Genomic DNA, 14,515 nt, shown 5'->3' on the forward strand with positions numbered 1-14,515 from the left:
TTTCTGGATTTATAGTATCATAGAACTGCATACATAAGTACTATCTTTTAAATGTGGAGATAGCAACGTGCGATTAACATCTTAAATCTCTTAAACTCCACAGACCGTGTCAGCGTTTTTCCTGTCTTTTTCATTTTCCATCTCTCCTGCACACTGCTAATCGATTAATTATGCAGAGATGGATGAAGGAAGGTCACTGACCCTGCAGCAACATTTTAACACAGCATGTTTACTCTGTCTATTAACTGGATTAGTGCTATGGATGAGGACAGCTGTGTTGCATGAAAAGGAGGAAACATTACATTGCTTCAGTTTGGAAAAAGAAAAGCCTTCTTCTCTCTGTAGTCAGACCCGAAGATATGTAAACACACCATTCTCTCACCTCCCTTTTCTCCTTCATCCCCCCCTCAGATTATTGGGCTGCAGAGCAGGTACTTCCTGGAACAGACCTGAGGCCACTGATTGGTTTACCCCACCACTTAAGCTGAGGCAGCTTACAGGGCGTTGTGCCAACTCCTGGATTGCTGAAGACCTGTAAAAACTGAAGACAGCTGGCATGGTCAGCACTGTGGTGGTGCTGGTGGAGGTCAAGCTAGTAATGCAATAAATAAAAGCAGGAAGAATAGATTGAAAGGATTCAGCAGGGGGGGGGGCAGGAATAGGGGCAATCAAATGAAGTGAGATCAAAGGCGCATGGAGTGGAAAGGGCTGTGATGAGAACAGGAGCCTCTGCCATAACACCAACTAACTCATGAGATGCACCTTGATCAGCTCGCGAAGAGAAGAAAAGTAACCATCAGGTAACCATCTGATTCTGACCAAGAGGAACAACTTGGCGCTGGAATAAGGGATTAAGAATAAGGAGAAGCACCCCTACTTACCTGTGGACAGTGACAGGCGTTACTGTACTTATTTCACTTACTGTTGCCAGATTGTGGCCGGTGCGTGTTGTGCGTACGCGTGTGATTGAATGCACTCATGCAAAAGGGATAATTGGTGGGAGGCAACAGCTCCATCAGTGGGAGTATGTGTGCGGCTTGGGTTAATCTCCTCTCCCTCATTTATAGATTGAGTCTCCGGAGTGTTGGAATGCCCTAACACAAAAGGTGAGTTTGCCCTCTTGGCTCTTCGCTGTAGCGGTTGTTAACCTGTGCTATGTAATTATGTCAACAGCTTTAACTCACAAATAAATCTTAATCATCAGCGTGTCCAAACCCTCACTACACACTGACTGAGTGACACCTGTGCTTTGGAAATCCATTTATTTACTCCCAGAATATGATTGTGTGCGTAGTTATAGGGAGTTGCAGTCTTATAGCAGCATACTGCCATTGTTTGGTGGACATGTGTGGACTTAAAAAAGACAAGCAGTGTTACTTTAAGTCTTTGTTAGCCTGACATTTTTAGCAGCGATGGGATAAATTCTCACAATAGGTGAAGTGGAAAACTGGAATGAAGAGATTTTTTGCAGAGAGGAATGGGGAAGAAGGGAACGGCTAATGCACATACAAGGAGATGTGCAGGCGGTAGAAGCAATGTTGTAGCATGTTCCCTCTGCAGAAAAAAAAAGACACTGCAGCATATCTCCCCCTCCCCAATTTGCTGACCAATGATGTTTGGAGGTCAGACTCCCAGCTCTGCTGTCAGCCCCATGACATACAGCTTGTTCAGGAACACACCTTAAAGGAAGCGCGGGGGAGGGGGGGCAAATAATCACAAGCAAAATATATGCACATATTTATGCCATCTGCTGAGAAGCTAGTGAGCAAAAATGTGCAAATATATGCATTCAGCATACTGTTACCCAAAAAATAAAGCTGCTCAGCACGGATGACTGCATGATGTGTCACCCCGCACAGAAACGGCTGTTTTGTCTTCAGTGCAGGAAAACGAGCAGCCGATGTCAGACGACAGAGATGTGGCCAGATAATTTTTGCACGCACTTGGAAACTCAGATTTTTAACAGTTTTGTCCTTATTTTGACTAAAAAGAGTGCTGTTGAGGAATAAACAAAATAATTACTGCATGTGAGTGTTTCTCATCAGTGGCTAGTGCTCACTAAGTGCTTACTCGGGTCTGTTCTCACTAGAAGTAGTCCCCGGGGGTGACAGGACATCAATACTGAATTGGAATCAGCAGCATGGATCTACTACCATACTCTTAACTCTTTGCAGTGTGCAGTGCAGCTCAGTGATATTCAGTGTGTAAGAGGCACAGTTTGAATAAAATGCCAGACATATGCATGTATGGATTTGAAGGACCTGAAATCAGCTTCTTGTTTTTAGAAATCTTTTCCTTTTTCTAATTTTCTTTCTTTCACATTTGAATTAATCTCTATTGATTTTTGTTCTTATCCTCAGTTACAGTGTTAGAAAATGTTCTGTTATTTTATGCGTGGCCTAAAATTTGCAATACACCTTCCATCTGGCTCGTTTAAGGTGGAACTTCTGTCTGAGTCAAAGTGAGTCATCTCTCTCAGTGGCCCATAGAAAACTGCAGATGTGGGCCACATTTAGACCAAACAGCAGTTACTGCTGTCTGGGCAGTGAGTCAGCATCAGAGGTTTGTTTGTCCACGTACTGAACACCTGTAGGTCGAAACAGTAGTTAAACATATTTTGAAGAACTTGTCTTAGGGCTGTAGTTGAGAAGGTAAACTGGCAGTCATGTGATAATTTCACATCTCTATCACTCTGTGTTACAATAAAATAAAAAATTAGAGCAGCTTTAAGGAATTAAAAATTGGCTGTGGCTTTCCTTTTAAGCAGACTTACTGATAGTGTGCAGCTTTTTCAGGCTGATCTGAGAAAGCATGTGACGCGATCTACAGCAAACATTTTTATTTTTGCCTACAGCACAAACAGTGCCCGAGCTGACCCACGACCCAAGTTTTCCAAGGTTGCGAGCCTTTCTGTGAAGAGCTGAGACCTGAGCTTTCTCTGTGTGATAAATGCTGTCGGACATGTGGCCTTTTCAAAGAGAGATTACACATTTCTAGCGCCAGCCTTAAAGTAAAGGAGGCAGCCACAGCTTTGTTCCAACACCTTAAGCTTTGGCAGTCTTAACAACCCAGCCTGCCTGTTATGTTTAGCAGATTGCACTAAATGCCTTGATTTAAAGAGCCAAGCAGACTGAGTGAGTGCTGAGAGTCAGTGGTTTGCTTTTATGTTAAAAATAGGGCATTATATTTAGAATACATTTTTTTTCAGTCTTGTTAATTCTAATGTAAGAGCACAGTAAAGTCCAGCCACCTGCAGATCCTCCTTTAGTATTTTTCATGTAATTAATGTGTAATTACAATATAACTAATGTCCAACAGGGAAGATTGTCCTAAAACAGAAAAACAACGGGAAAAAACAATTTAGGCTCAACGCAGTAATTACTACATGTCTTATTTTCAGCTGATAAATTAAATAAAATACTTTCATTCACTGCTGTGTGAAGTTCATCCCCTTTGGGCTAAACACACAAATATTTTTTCTGGGTCATGTGGTCAAAACTGATTTAGCGATTTAGGTCTCTTTTGATGTAGCAGAGCAGCAATGTTACCAAAGAAGGAAGAGGGAGTTTCAGGGGTCACATTCCTCACACCGGAAAAAAAAATGGACAGACTGCTTTACTCCTAATGCAACAGAACCAGAACGAAGGACACTGAAAATTGAGAGCAAAAGTATTTTGATGAACGAGATAGTCAATATTTGCTGACAATTCTGTCTGCAGTTCTCCCTTTTTAGGCAAACTAAAAGTAAGCACTGTTTTTTTATACACAAAACACTTTGCCCTTTTGCTACTGTTTGCATCCCCTTGTTGGTCTCTGAATGAACTTAGACATTTTGTTTGGTCGCCTAGTTTTCAAATCCCACTGCAAACTGTGCGTTGTCGTGATTGCGACTGCACTACCAGCACCATCATGTGTTTGACCTGTATTAGTCTCCTCCTGTTGGCTTCTAATAAATATCCCTGCTCCCCCCCCCCCTGGTTTGATAGGATTAATCGAGCCATTACTTAATTACAGGCTTGAGAAGAAGCTGAAAATCTATGAGGAGGATTTACAGCTCTTCCCATAAATCAAGGACAGATTTTTTTCATAACTGCTTTCCACTAACAGGATCATTAGCAAGTAAATGAAGGAAAGAGCTGGTGTTGCTGCTGATTCTGCTATCCAGGTAGCATTTCCAATGCTGGTCAGGAGCATTACAGTAATTACTCACTGTTAGAATGTGAAAATGGTTTAATAAATTTATGATTAAAATGTTCAATCAGGATTAGTAGCTCTAAATTGCAAAAAAAAAAAGCAGTGCAATTGTTCCATCATACTGTAGGCTTAGACTGTAGACTTTTGGCATAATGGTTCACTGCTACACTCTCATTGCTTGCTGAATTTGTAAATAATTACCTTACATTGAACTCAGAGACCAAGGATGGGGTCTCATTACAAATGCAAAAAAGTTTTGAAAAGAAATATTCAGTATTTGCTAAGTTAACACAACATCTCTACTACTGACTATTGATGGTGTAAACACTGCTTTAGAGTTGAGATCATGTCTAAGTATTTCTATACTCTGTTAGCAACCTCTTTTATTTTACCATGTAGAATAGCAGAGAGTTTGGTCCATGTTGGCCCAATAGCATCATGCTATTGCCGCACATTTGTCTGCCACACATCCACGATTGTACTGAGATCTGGTGACTGTACATTTGAGTACAGCGAGCTCACTTGCATGATCAACAGTTGATGTTTTGAGATTATACTTCTACAGAATATTATACAACGCATTTTAAAGATAAATGATCCAGTTAGCAAGCTCCTCAGAGGTCAGAGGAGAGTGGCTTGAGTTTTTCAAGCTAATGAAGGCAACAGTAGCTTAAATAAACACAAGTTACAAACAAGGTATGCAGAAGAGCATCTACAGCAGCAGAAGACCACACAGGAAACCGAGGTCATAATTTACACAGGTTCATGAAAATTGAAAAATAGAATATGGGAAAAATGGTGCCTGGGCTGATGATGATCAATTTCTGCATACACAACATAAAGACACGGATCAATCCTGCCTTGTATCAACAATTCAGGCAACTAATTGTAGTGTAATGACGTAGGAGATATCTTCTTGGCACACTTTGGGCTCCAACTTGTTCATGAACACACCTTAAAGGAAGCAGAGGGGCGGGGGCCAAATAATCACAAGCATAATAAATGCGAGTTGTTTAAATCCCGCAGCCTACTTAAGTATTGTTGCTGACCATGTCTATCGCTTTTTGTGACCACAATGCACCCATTCCCTGCTGGCTGCATCGTCATGTCACTGTCATATCATCTCAAACTGGTTTGTTGATCATGCAAGTCACCAGATCTCAGTACAATTGTGGATGTGCGGCAGACAAATGTGCAGCGACAGCGTGATGCTATCGTGTCAATATGGACCAAACTCTGCTATTTTACATGGTAAAATAAAAGAGGTTGCTAAAAGAGTTTGCAAACACTTGAAATGTTTATGCCGTCAGTAGTTAGTAGTAGAGATGTTGTGTTAACTTATCAAATATTGAATATTGAATATTTCTTAAATTGAACTGTAATAAGACCCCATCCTTGGCCTTTTGATTACAATGTAAGCTAATCATTTACAAAATCAACCAAAGACTCTCCAAACACTCAGGCTCTGAGCTGAGAAGGGGTGTCTATCCTCACTAAACACTTAGATGTGCGAGGAATGGCTAACTATGAGCCAGCTGGCATCCCCACTTGCCAAGCACCTCTAACTATCAGTCACTTTTCATACTTTCTACTTCTCCATACTCTCTCAGTGCACTTGCTAATAGTCCATTATCTTCTTTTTTGTCAGGGTCCCCCACCCAGCTGCACATCTATCAAGTTTGCTTTTGTATGTGTTGGTTCTCATTTCTGCATCGGCTCTGCCAACTGGCATATACACAAAGCTTGCATCAGCAACCGGCCACATTTCGCAGCACCACTTATCAATCCACTCAGCGGTCACACAGGAGAGGCCTGGCTTACCCACAGTGAAGAGTAGAGAGGTGTATTAGAAATGTGTTCCAGAGAGTCTGTCAGCAATTACGCTTAGAAGACGCACGTGGGAAACATGAAGAGGTAGCTATGTTGCGTAAGGAGCACAAGATAGTCTGCCGTCCTTTCATGCCCTGATAAGGAAAAGGAGAGAGGTGGATGCGGTTCCAAAGGTTTCAAATGTAAGATTGTGTGTTTCAGTATCAGGGTTAGATCAGATTTAATGGTGTTGCAGTCTTCATAACACTGACAAGACAACAATTACACATGCATGTGATTACTAAGTATTAAGTGTGTGTATTAATCTGACACTGATGGAATGCCATTCATTTTTGCAGGCCTATCATAAATGAAGGCACTGAACAAAACACACATAATGATTCACTTTATTGCTACCCTTTCAGGAGTGTCACCAGTGTCATTTCAGTTCATCCTCTGGACACCATGGAAAGGTCTTCCAAACCTAATGGCTCATCTGTTCAATATTTAGTCAGATATTTCAGTCTGGACCACAGCAGACCTGCTAAATAACAGACGAACACTGATTCACTCAATAGAACTGTGCTAAAGAGCCTATTCATGTATTATCATGGCTAAAAAAAGAGATAGGCCTATTAGGACTTAATGATTTCCATAATGATGGGTTAAAGGGTGAGGATAATTTGGTTATTCAAATTGGGTGAAAGCTGAACTTTAATCTGCCTTAAACGTTTATTACAATATGAGAAACTTACCAGCATTCAGAGTGAAAGAGACATAAGATCTTTAATATCTTGATGACATTGCCTAACATGTCCAATATTTGGCTATTTCCTTCTAGAAAGCATGCTATTCCTCATTTTAAAAGGTTATCTCTGTATGTCAGCTGTAAGTTTGATCCCCCTATGTAGCATCACACAAATTAGAAGAGGGAATGATATAGACAGAAGTTAGTAGTTATCTTAAACGCATCCTTGTGCCCTGCTGCGGTAATTACAGTGTTAATTATATAGCTACACCCTCTGTTGGCCTCTGATTGCTCAATAGCTGCTAAATCATAGTTTAAGGAAACACAGCTAGTGCCTAACTTTGTCTCTGTGAATTGTAGTGCCGGGAAGGTAGCGTATCCAAAAAATGGCAAGCGAAAAAATAGTCCAGGATGTCAGGTGTTGTAGAGTTTGATGGCCATAATGAACGACTTCCTGTGGCATTCTGTTTTGCATTGTGGTGGAAGGAGTCTTTTCCTGCAAATGCTGCTGTGACTGTTCAACATGCCACGGAAAGGGTGTAAAGCATCCAAAACTGTGCTTAACTTGGACAGCATCCTCCTTTCTGACACTGACATCAGAGAGTCAAGCTCGACAGCCACGATCCTACTGGGCCAGCAGCAGTTTGTTGATGCCCCCTACCCTCAGTCTGCTGCCCGTGGACACCACAGACTCAAAGCATGCTGAGCATCATCCAACAAATATTAAAAGACCTCAGCTTCTTCAGAAATAGAGATTGCTTTGGCTTCTGTGTTTTAAGTTAAGTCCAGTATTGTTTTATTCTATTCATTTATTTGAATGAAAACAGTTCCCTGTAAGATGAGTTTATGAGAGTGGAACCTGGGGACAGTACCATCAAAACAATTAGTGAAATTAGCCTAAAAAGCTCAATAGTACTGCAGAGTCAGGTCTAACAATCTGTAGCTTTGGCAATTTACACAATACACATAGTCATTTTATCCGTTGTTGTTATAGGACATATTGATTAGTGGACTTTTTGAAGACTTCACAAGCACCGCAAGCAGACCAAAGACACTGCCGGGAGCATTTCCAAACAGCTACAGATAGATTATTAAAGCCACTGAGTCAGCAAATTCATTTGGGAGATCTATTACAATACTGAAAACACGTGCATGGGAAATCTTGCAGAAAATTAATTTAGTCCTGCCTCTTTTCCCTCTGCCTCCAGTCTGACTGTGCCAAACATCTTCAGCACTATTGGATTACTGGTAATTGCAAAATATCAAAAACCGAGTCGGCAGCGGTTTTGTAGCAGTATGCTACAAAAAGTGAGCCATGATTGATTTTATCATCCAAATGGCAATAAGAGTCTGAGAATCTGCCTCCGAGTGAGCCTAGGTGAGAATTTATGGCCGAGGAAAAAGGCTGAAATGCGTAATCTGTTTAATTAATTCAAAATATAATAAACATGATAGTGTGCGTTGGTTATGCTCAACATTTCACATGTCTGCAAAATAATTTAATTCAATTACATTTCTGCATGCAGCAACATGCTATCAAGTATAATTTTGTTATTATGGCATCAACCTCTGGTTCCCCTCTCGTCCTCTGAGCTCTTCACAGTCCTTTATATTGCTATTATATTTCAATTCTCTGGTATTCCTGAACTTCTCTCATGCACCATTTTTTTTCTGCTGCATCAGCGTTTCCTTAACATCTGTCAAAGCACTGGAAGAGCAATACTTTATTCAAACTGAAGAGTCATGAGTGACACTGGCTTTCACACTGGGCAATGCTCACTCTTTCTGACTGATTACAGCACAGGAGCAGGGCAGAAGCCAAAGTGCTGGGTTCACGGTAAATTATACCATCCACTGGATGATTGATGGGAGGCGGAAAGATTTTTTTTCCCCTTTTTATTCTATCTGTGTAAGGTGGAAACTGACTCTTGACCAAGTAAAACACAGCTAAAACACAGCTAGCTTGATTAAGATAGTTATCTGACTAACTGCAGTCACGCTGGGTAAAATAAATAAGAGCAAATGGAAGTTAGGGGGTCAAAGATTTACTTTAATACTTGAGCTGTCTCTAATGACTCTGCTAAACAGAGAGAGGACGTAGACTTCAACATCATCGCCCTCTTACAGATCTGCTTTGGCATTTCACCTGCTCAGCTCTTAGACATCAAAGTAAGTCAGGAATAGAAGTGAAAGTAGCATGATGTCATTCCCAGACAATGTCCTCCTGTACTCATACGCCATGCACTCATTCTGTACCACTTCTTTAACACTGGCCAGACGAGTGGACCTCAGTATCAGCTGTTCCAAATGTGGATCTCTTTGGATAGCAATGACTGAAAGATGTGACAGAGTGCCACTGTTCAGATAAAAGAGTCATTTTCTCACAAGATCAGTGTGCCACCCTGCTGTCCTTTGTCCCGTGGGCTATTCTGAGAGAGACTGCGAGGGTGCTTTTAGTATACACTGTATGTTAGGGCTATATATTTATTTATATACATTTATTTATATAAAAACATCAGTAGATTATGAGGGTGTCTTGTGGGAACTTTTATGTATTTTATTTAGAATGAGTTCTACAGTATGATGTAGCTGTAATCACGAGAAAATGAAACAGTTGCAGTTGTTTAAAGGTTAGGTACAGGGATACTCTGTGTGACGTGCAGCGTGTTGTCTCCTGGCTGTGGCCAGCTTCAGTGTGTCTTGTATTTAATGTCAGTATTTGGAATGCATTTAAGACTTTACTAAATGAACGATGCACTATGAGAGCCACCCGCACTGAGGATGATTCTTGAACGTCAGTGGAGACTGGTAAGGATTCTTGCAATTATATTCATTGACCACTTTGTTTGAGTACATCTGTTCATCTCCAAATATCAAAAAAGCCAATCATATTGCAGTAATTCAGTCCATTTAAGCATGTCAACATGTTCTGTTGAAGCTCAAAGCTTTAAAGAAAGGTGATTTAAGTGACTTTAAATGTGGCGAGGTTGGTTAAGCTACTGGCTTACGTCAGAAACTGCTGATCTGCTGGGATTTTCTCACACAACCATCTCTATGGTTTATAGATAGTGGTCTGAGAAAGAGCAAAAAGAAATCCACCGAGCTGGAAAAAAAATGCTTTTGTTGATCCCAGAGGTTCAGATGAGAATGGCTACACTGTGTCAAAATAACAACTTGTTACTACCAAGGTATGCAGAACAGCATCTCAGGGCACACAGCCCATTGAACCTAAAAGCACCAACACATGTCAGCTAAGAACAGGAAACTGAGGCTACAATTTACACAGACTCGCTGAAACTCGCTGAAACCTACCACCAGGTGGGCATTCTAGCCTAGTTATTTCATTTCTATTACTTGAATCTTTAAAGTCCATAGCCTCTTCCCTTGGTATGTCTATACCTGTACCTCCTGTGGATCTCTGCATACCAGACACAATGTATCATCATCGTCTTCCCTGGCCCTGTAAGAATGCATGCCTGATAGTATGCCAGCGGATAACATATCACCTATAAAAAGGAACCCTCTTGACCACAGTAACAGACAGTAAGGGCTGCTTTTACAGCACATGAGTGCTGGTGATAAAAGACCGAGCAGATGCCTGCATACACGCGCGCTCACAGAAACACATATGCACACATACACACTAACAGATGTGGTCTTGCTGACACCTCACAAAGGTCAGCCATCAATAATGCTCTAAATTCGTACAGCTTTCAAGCTGACAGAAGAAAGGGCTCTTTATGGATGTGCTAACGGCAACATAACACCTCAGCTTTAACGCTGCTGATGAAATGCTGTTAATGTGATTGAAGTTATAAGATGACACAAATAATAATCACTCTTACTGAAGCATTAAACAGTGAAAATGTATCAGAAATGTGCAGTATAGTAAAGAAACTCACTTGAAAATCAAATTCAGACATAGTTTAAACATAAATTTGGCATCTAAAGATGAAAACCCTGCATATAATGTTTTCAATAATTTCCATATTACTAGAAAATTAGAACAACTCAAATTTTTGGCTTTGTGTGTGATTCTGTATCAACTCGCTAGACCATGTCTAATGGCCCTCAAAAGGTTTTTAAGAATTTATGAGCAAAAGCTGCTTACTTTCACTTTAGAGTTACAACACATCTGCAGTCTATGTCTCTGTTACACTGAGACCTAAATAGATAAATAGACCAGCCACAACAAAGAGGTATTAAATTAGATAGATAGATAGATAGATAGATAGATAGATAGATAGATAGATAGATAGATAGATAGATAGATAGATAGATAGATAGATAGATAGATAGATAGATATTATTGGACACATTAAAGACAAATTATTAAATGTGCATAAAGAATATCTTCTGTTGGCTATAAAGGCCTATAGTAGATCAAGTTTATATATTATTTAATAGCTGGGTGTGTTCAGATGGGGCTGGGGGAAATGCACTTAGCTTCCAAAGTGAAGCCAATGCAGCAGTGCCCTAAATAGGCATTCTTTTCTAACAGCCACCAGGGGGTGACACCTGTAGTTGCATAAAAGGCTTCAGATCCTACAGAAATCTATGAGATAACAGCACTCTCCCTTTACCTCTGTAAAAACTGACTTGTGTTGCATGTTTTGGGGCATAATGAAAAAAACCTTAAGTCCGTTTTGTAAAGTCTGGTGTCAGAGAGGAGGATTATATTATGTGACTGACAAGTCATTAGCCAGTGAGCGTATAAAACAATTAAAACTGACCTGTTTTAATTGTTTTATGGCCTAAAGTCATGCATGAAGAGTGTAGCCACTTTGAGCATCTGTAGCTGCTGGCTTTCTGCTAGATCTCACCTTAGATAATTTATCTAAATTTCAAATGCAGGACCACACCTCGTACACTCCCCTTCTGCTTCTCTGTCTATATATCTATATATGACGCCCCTGCACTACAAGCTACGAGTTTGTTCTCATTTTTGTTCCTCACCCTCCCTCTCTTTTTCAATTTATTCACTTCTCACAAGTGCATGTGTATCTGCCCATCCCAAGAGCTGACGCCAGTCCCCTCCAAGGCCTTTTCCAAACCGCAAAACAGGTAGCTAGCATTCGCTGATGACACAGAGCTCAAAACTAATATCCAAATATGATCATCAAAAAACCTAGATGGTGCATGCCAAAATGTCAAACTTATGACCAGGTGATGTCATAGTGGACATGTGCATCTTTTATATACAGTTTATGGTCAGCACTCAAATAAACCCACACTATCACAGCAGAGTATTTCCTGATAATTAAAAGATTTCGCTGCCAAATAATAATAATAAAAAGTAGAAACAAATGTATCTAGAAGCAAATACCTACAGCTCACGGTAGGGACATTTAAACCTACAAGCATGGTGATGGACAAAATGCTACCAGGACAGCATAGATATAAATCTTAACACAGCTTCAAAGTTATTCCTAGCAAACATCTATGAATCATTTCTTATTTAGGCTTCGAGCCTTAGCCTGTGTCATGGTCTAACCATTAAAACAAACCGTCAGCACCCCGCCTCATATCTGAGGTCAGTCTATTGTGTGTTTCTGCTGCAGATAGAAGGCAAAGTGACACTTTCCTGTTGGTGAGCCGTACACAGGCCTCCCGTGTGCTGTGTGTGTCCTCTGCAAACACTGATTGAACCGCGGGCGTTGCCATGGCTACACGCAGACCCAATGAGAAGCTCGCGGTAGACTGTTGCTGAATGAAAATAACAGAGGCCATTTTGCGAACGAAGCCAAGACATCATTCACTAATAACGAAAAACGGAAACGGAGGCAGAGCCGGTCCATTTCTGGACTGACGCCGCTTCTCTTCTCCAGAGTCGCTAGGGTCGGGACTGCGGCGCGGCTCGCGCATGTAGTCGAGAAAGAAAGGCAGGCGGTAACTTAATTGTGCCGCCTTCTCCTTGGAGTGTCTTAAGGAGAGGGGACAGGTTATTTTCACCGCATTGCTGTCCGAGGCCCAGTGACCCCCCGGGAGAGAGGGAGTAGCCTTCAGTCAAGGTTGGCACAACATCCATGCGCGTTGAAAACAGGTGTACGGTTTCATCACACAGTAGCTCCCGAAGCCGCCGTAGCTTCACGGTGTGTGTCACTTCTGCGCCTGTCCGAGGACTTCACTCGTTTTATATGGAAAAGACATGTTATTAGACATGTTTCGGGAATTTGTCCGGTGAGGTGGCAGCTGTGTTAAGGTAAGTACACACTACCAGTTTGTTGTTTAAAAAACACAGGGGGGCTATATATTTATCTCTCCCTCCGCGTCGCTTTTAGCAGCTGCACCAGCAGCAGCAGCACTAGATCTGACCCTCGGCTTAATTTCGTGGTGTTAGAGCTGGTAAACAAGGCTATTTGGGTTGTTTTAACTGCCTTACAAGCAGTTATGACCCTGCAGTTGTAATTGACGAAACTCGAGAAAATGAATTAGCTTATCCGGGATGCGGTCGGGTCGACTCGGTTTCCATTTAAAGTGCATTCCGGTGGACTGGTGTCTCCAGTGCATTAGAGGAAGATGCGGTTGGGACTGGGAGGATGATAAATGACGAAACCACAAGCTTTTAAGCTTTACAAAGAATATTTCTAAAACCGTAAGGACCGACATTATGAGAGCAGTGTGGGAAGAACATGCAGCCTCCTGATAGTTGTAAACATGAACTGAAATATCCACGTTTAACCTAGATCTTAAACGCTTAGGATAATCTCTATTGTTAGCTTGCACTTGTGCATTGGTCAATACAGTTTCCCGTATGTGTAAGAAAAAAGGATATAAGCGTATAGCAGATATTTATTTTCTAACTGGACGAAGAACATATAACTTATTGAGTTTGGTTTTATGATGATAATAGTAACACTGTTACCCTGCAATTCTTTCATTTCATCTTGTGTGTAATATGTAGAGCAATGCTTCTGCGCAGGGCCACCCTACAGTCATCACTGAGTTGCAGTTTTTCCTTATTCCTGCTTCCTGAGTTCACATTCATCTGCCATTAAAGCTTTATCAGTCAGTCTCTATGCAGATAGGAAAACTCATCTGCTGCCTTGCTGTCTGACTTCCTCAAAGCCATTGCTGTCCCAGTTCAAAACAAGCAAACAAAAATAAAACGGATAACACAGCTTTTTCTGTCCAGTCTTCTAACTTGGTTAAACGGATGATGTAATGAGGGGCAACGGATAGTATCCGTAAGATGCATATGAATGCTGGATGAGCAGGGAAAATGGGGATGTGTCCAGGATGCACAGACTGTAACACTATCACTCCGGGAACCACATACCACTCCCAGTGAGGCCTACCTTTCTACCTGCCTTGTGAGTGTCTTTTGCTGTGTGTGTGTGTGTGTGTGTGTGTGTGTGTGTGTGTGTGTGTGTGTGTGTGTGTGTGTGTGTGTGTGTGTGCCTTAGGCCATACTGGCCGGTGTTTCTGATGTTGTCTTTCTTGTATTTCTGTGACTACACACTTCTGTCTCTGATGAGGAAGCAGCGGGCAGGATGCAGTGTGACGAGCAACAGTTGGCTACTGACTGTTTCGCAGAGGACCAATAACAGGGACTTAAATATACACTCATAATGAGCAATCATAGCATTTTTGATTTGATTAATGGCCAGAGAGCCCAAAACTAAGTGTCTCTGTTGCTAACTCAGTTGCACCTGCTAGTTTAGAGTTACTGGGAGAGAAGCTGTGTGGTGCATGTGTGTCCGAGAGGGAGAGAGAAAGAAAGAGGATCAAGGCAGGTTGTCAGGGAATGGGCGAATGTGATAC

The 14,515-nt window shown here is 41.4% G+C and overlaps 1 protein-coding gene across 16 annotated transcripts in view; it reads left to right on the forward strand.

The window, feature by feature from the left end:
• Positions 1-12,301: 12,301 nt before the first annotated feature.
• The window catches only part of sorbs2a (sorbin and SH3 domain containing 2a), a 51,572-nt gene continuing 49,358 nt past the window's right edge, over positions 12,302-14,515 (forward strand). For 7 of the 16 annotated variants that reach the window (XM_026171474.1, XM_026171477.1, XM_026171480.1 and 4 more), the window contains exon 1: positions 12,303-12,953. The gene's annotated coding sequence lies outside the window, so the exon portion shown is untranslated. Of the gene's footprint in view, positions 12,954-14,515 lie in introns of all 16 variants that reach the window. The other 9 variants (XM_026171482.1, XM_026171483.1, XM_026171485.1 and 6 more) reach the window with 6 other exon arrangements.

This window comes from Astatotilapia calliptera, chromosome 6 (assembly GCF_900246225.1).
Source record: "Astatotilapia calliptera chromosome 6, fAstCal1.2, whole genome shotgun sequence".
In the NCBI taxonomy this organism is placed as follows: domain Eukaryota; kingdom Metazoa; phylum Chordata; class Actinopteri; order Cichliformes; family Cichlidae; genus Astatotilapia; species Astatotilapia calliptera.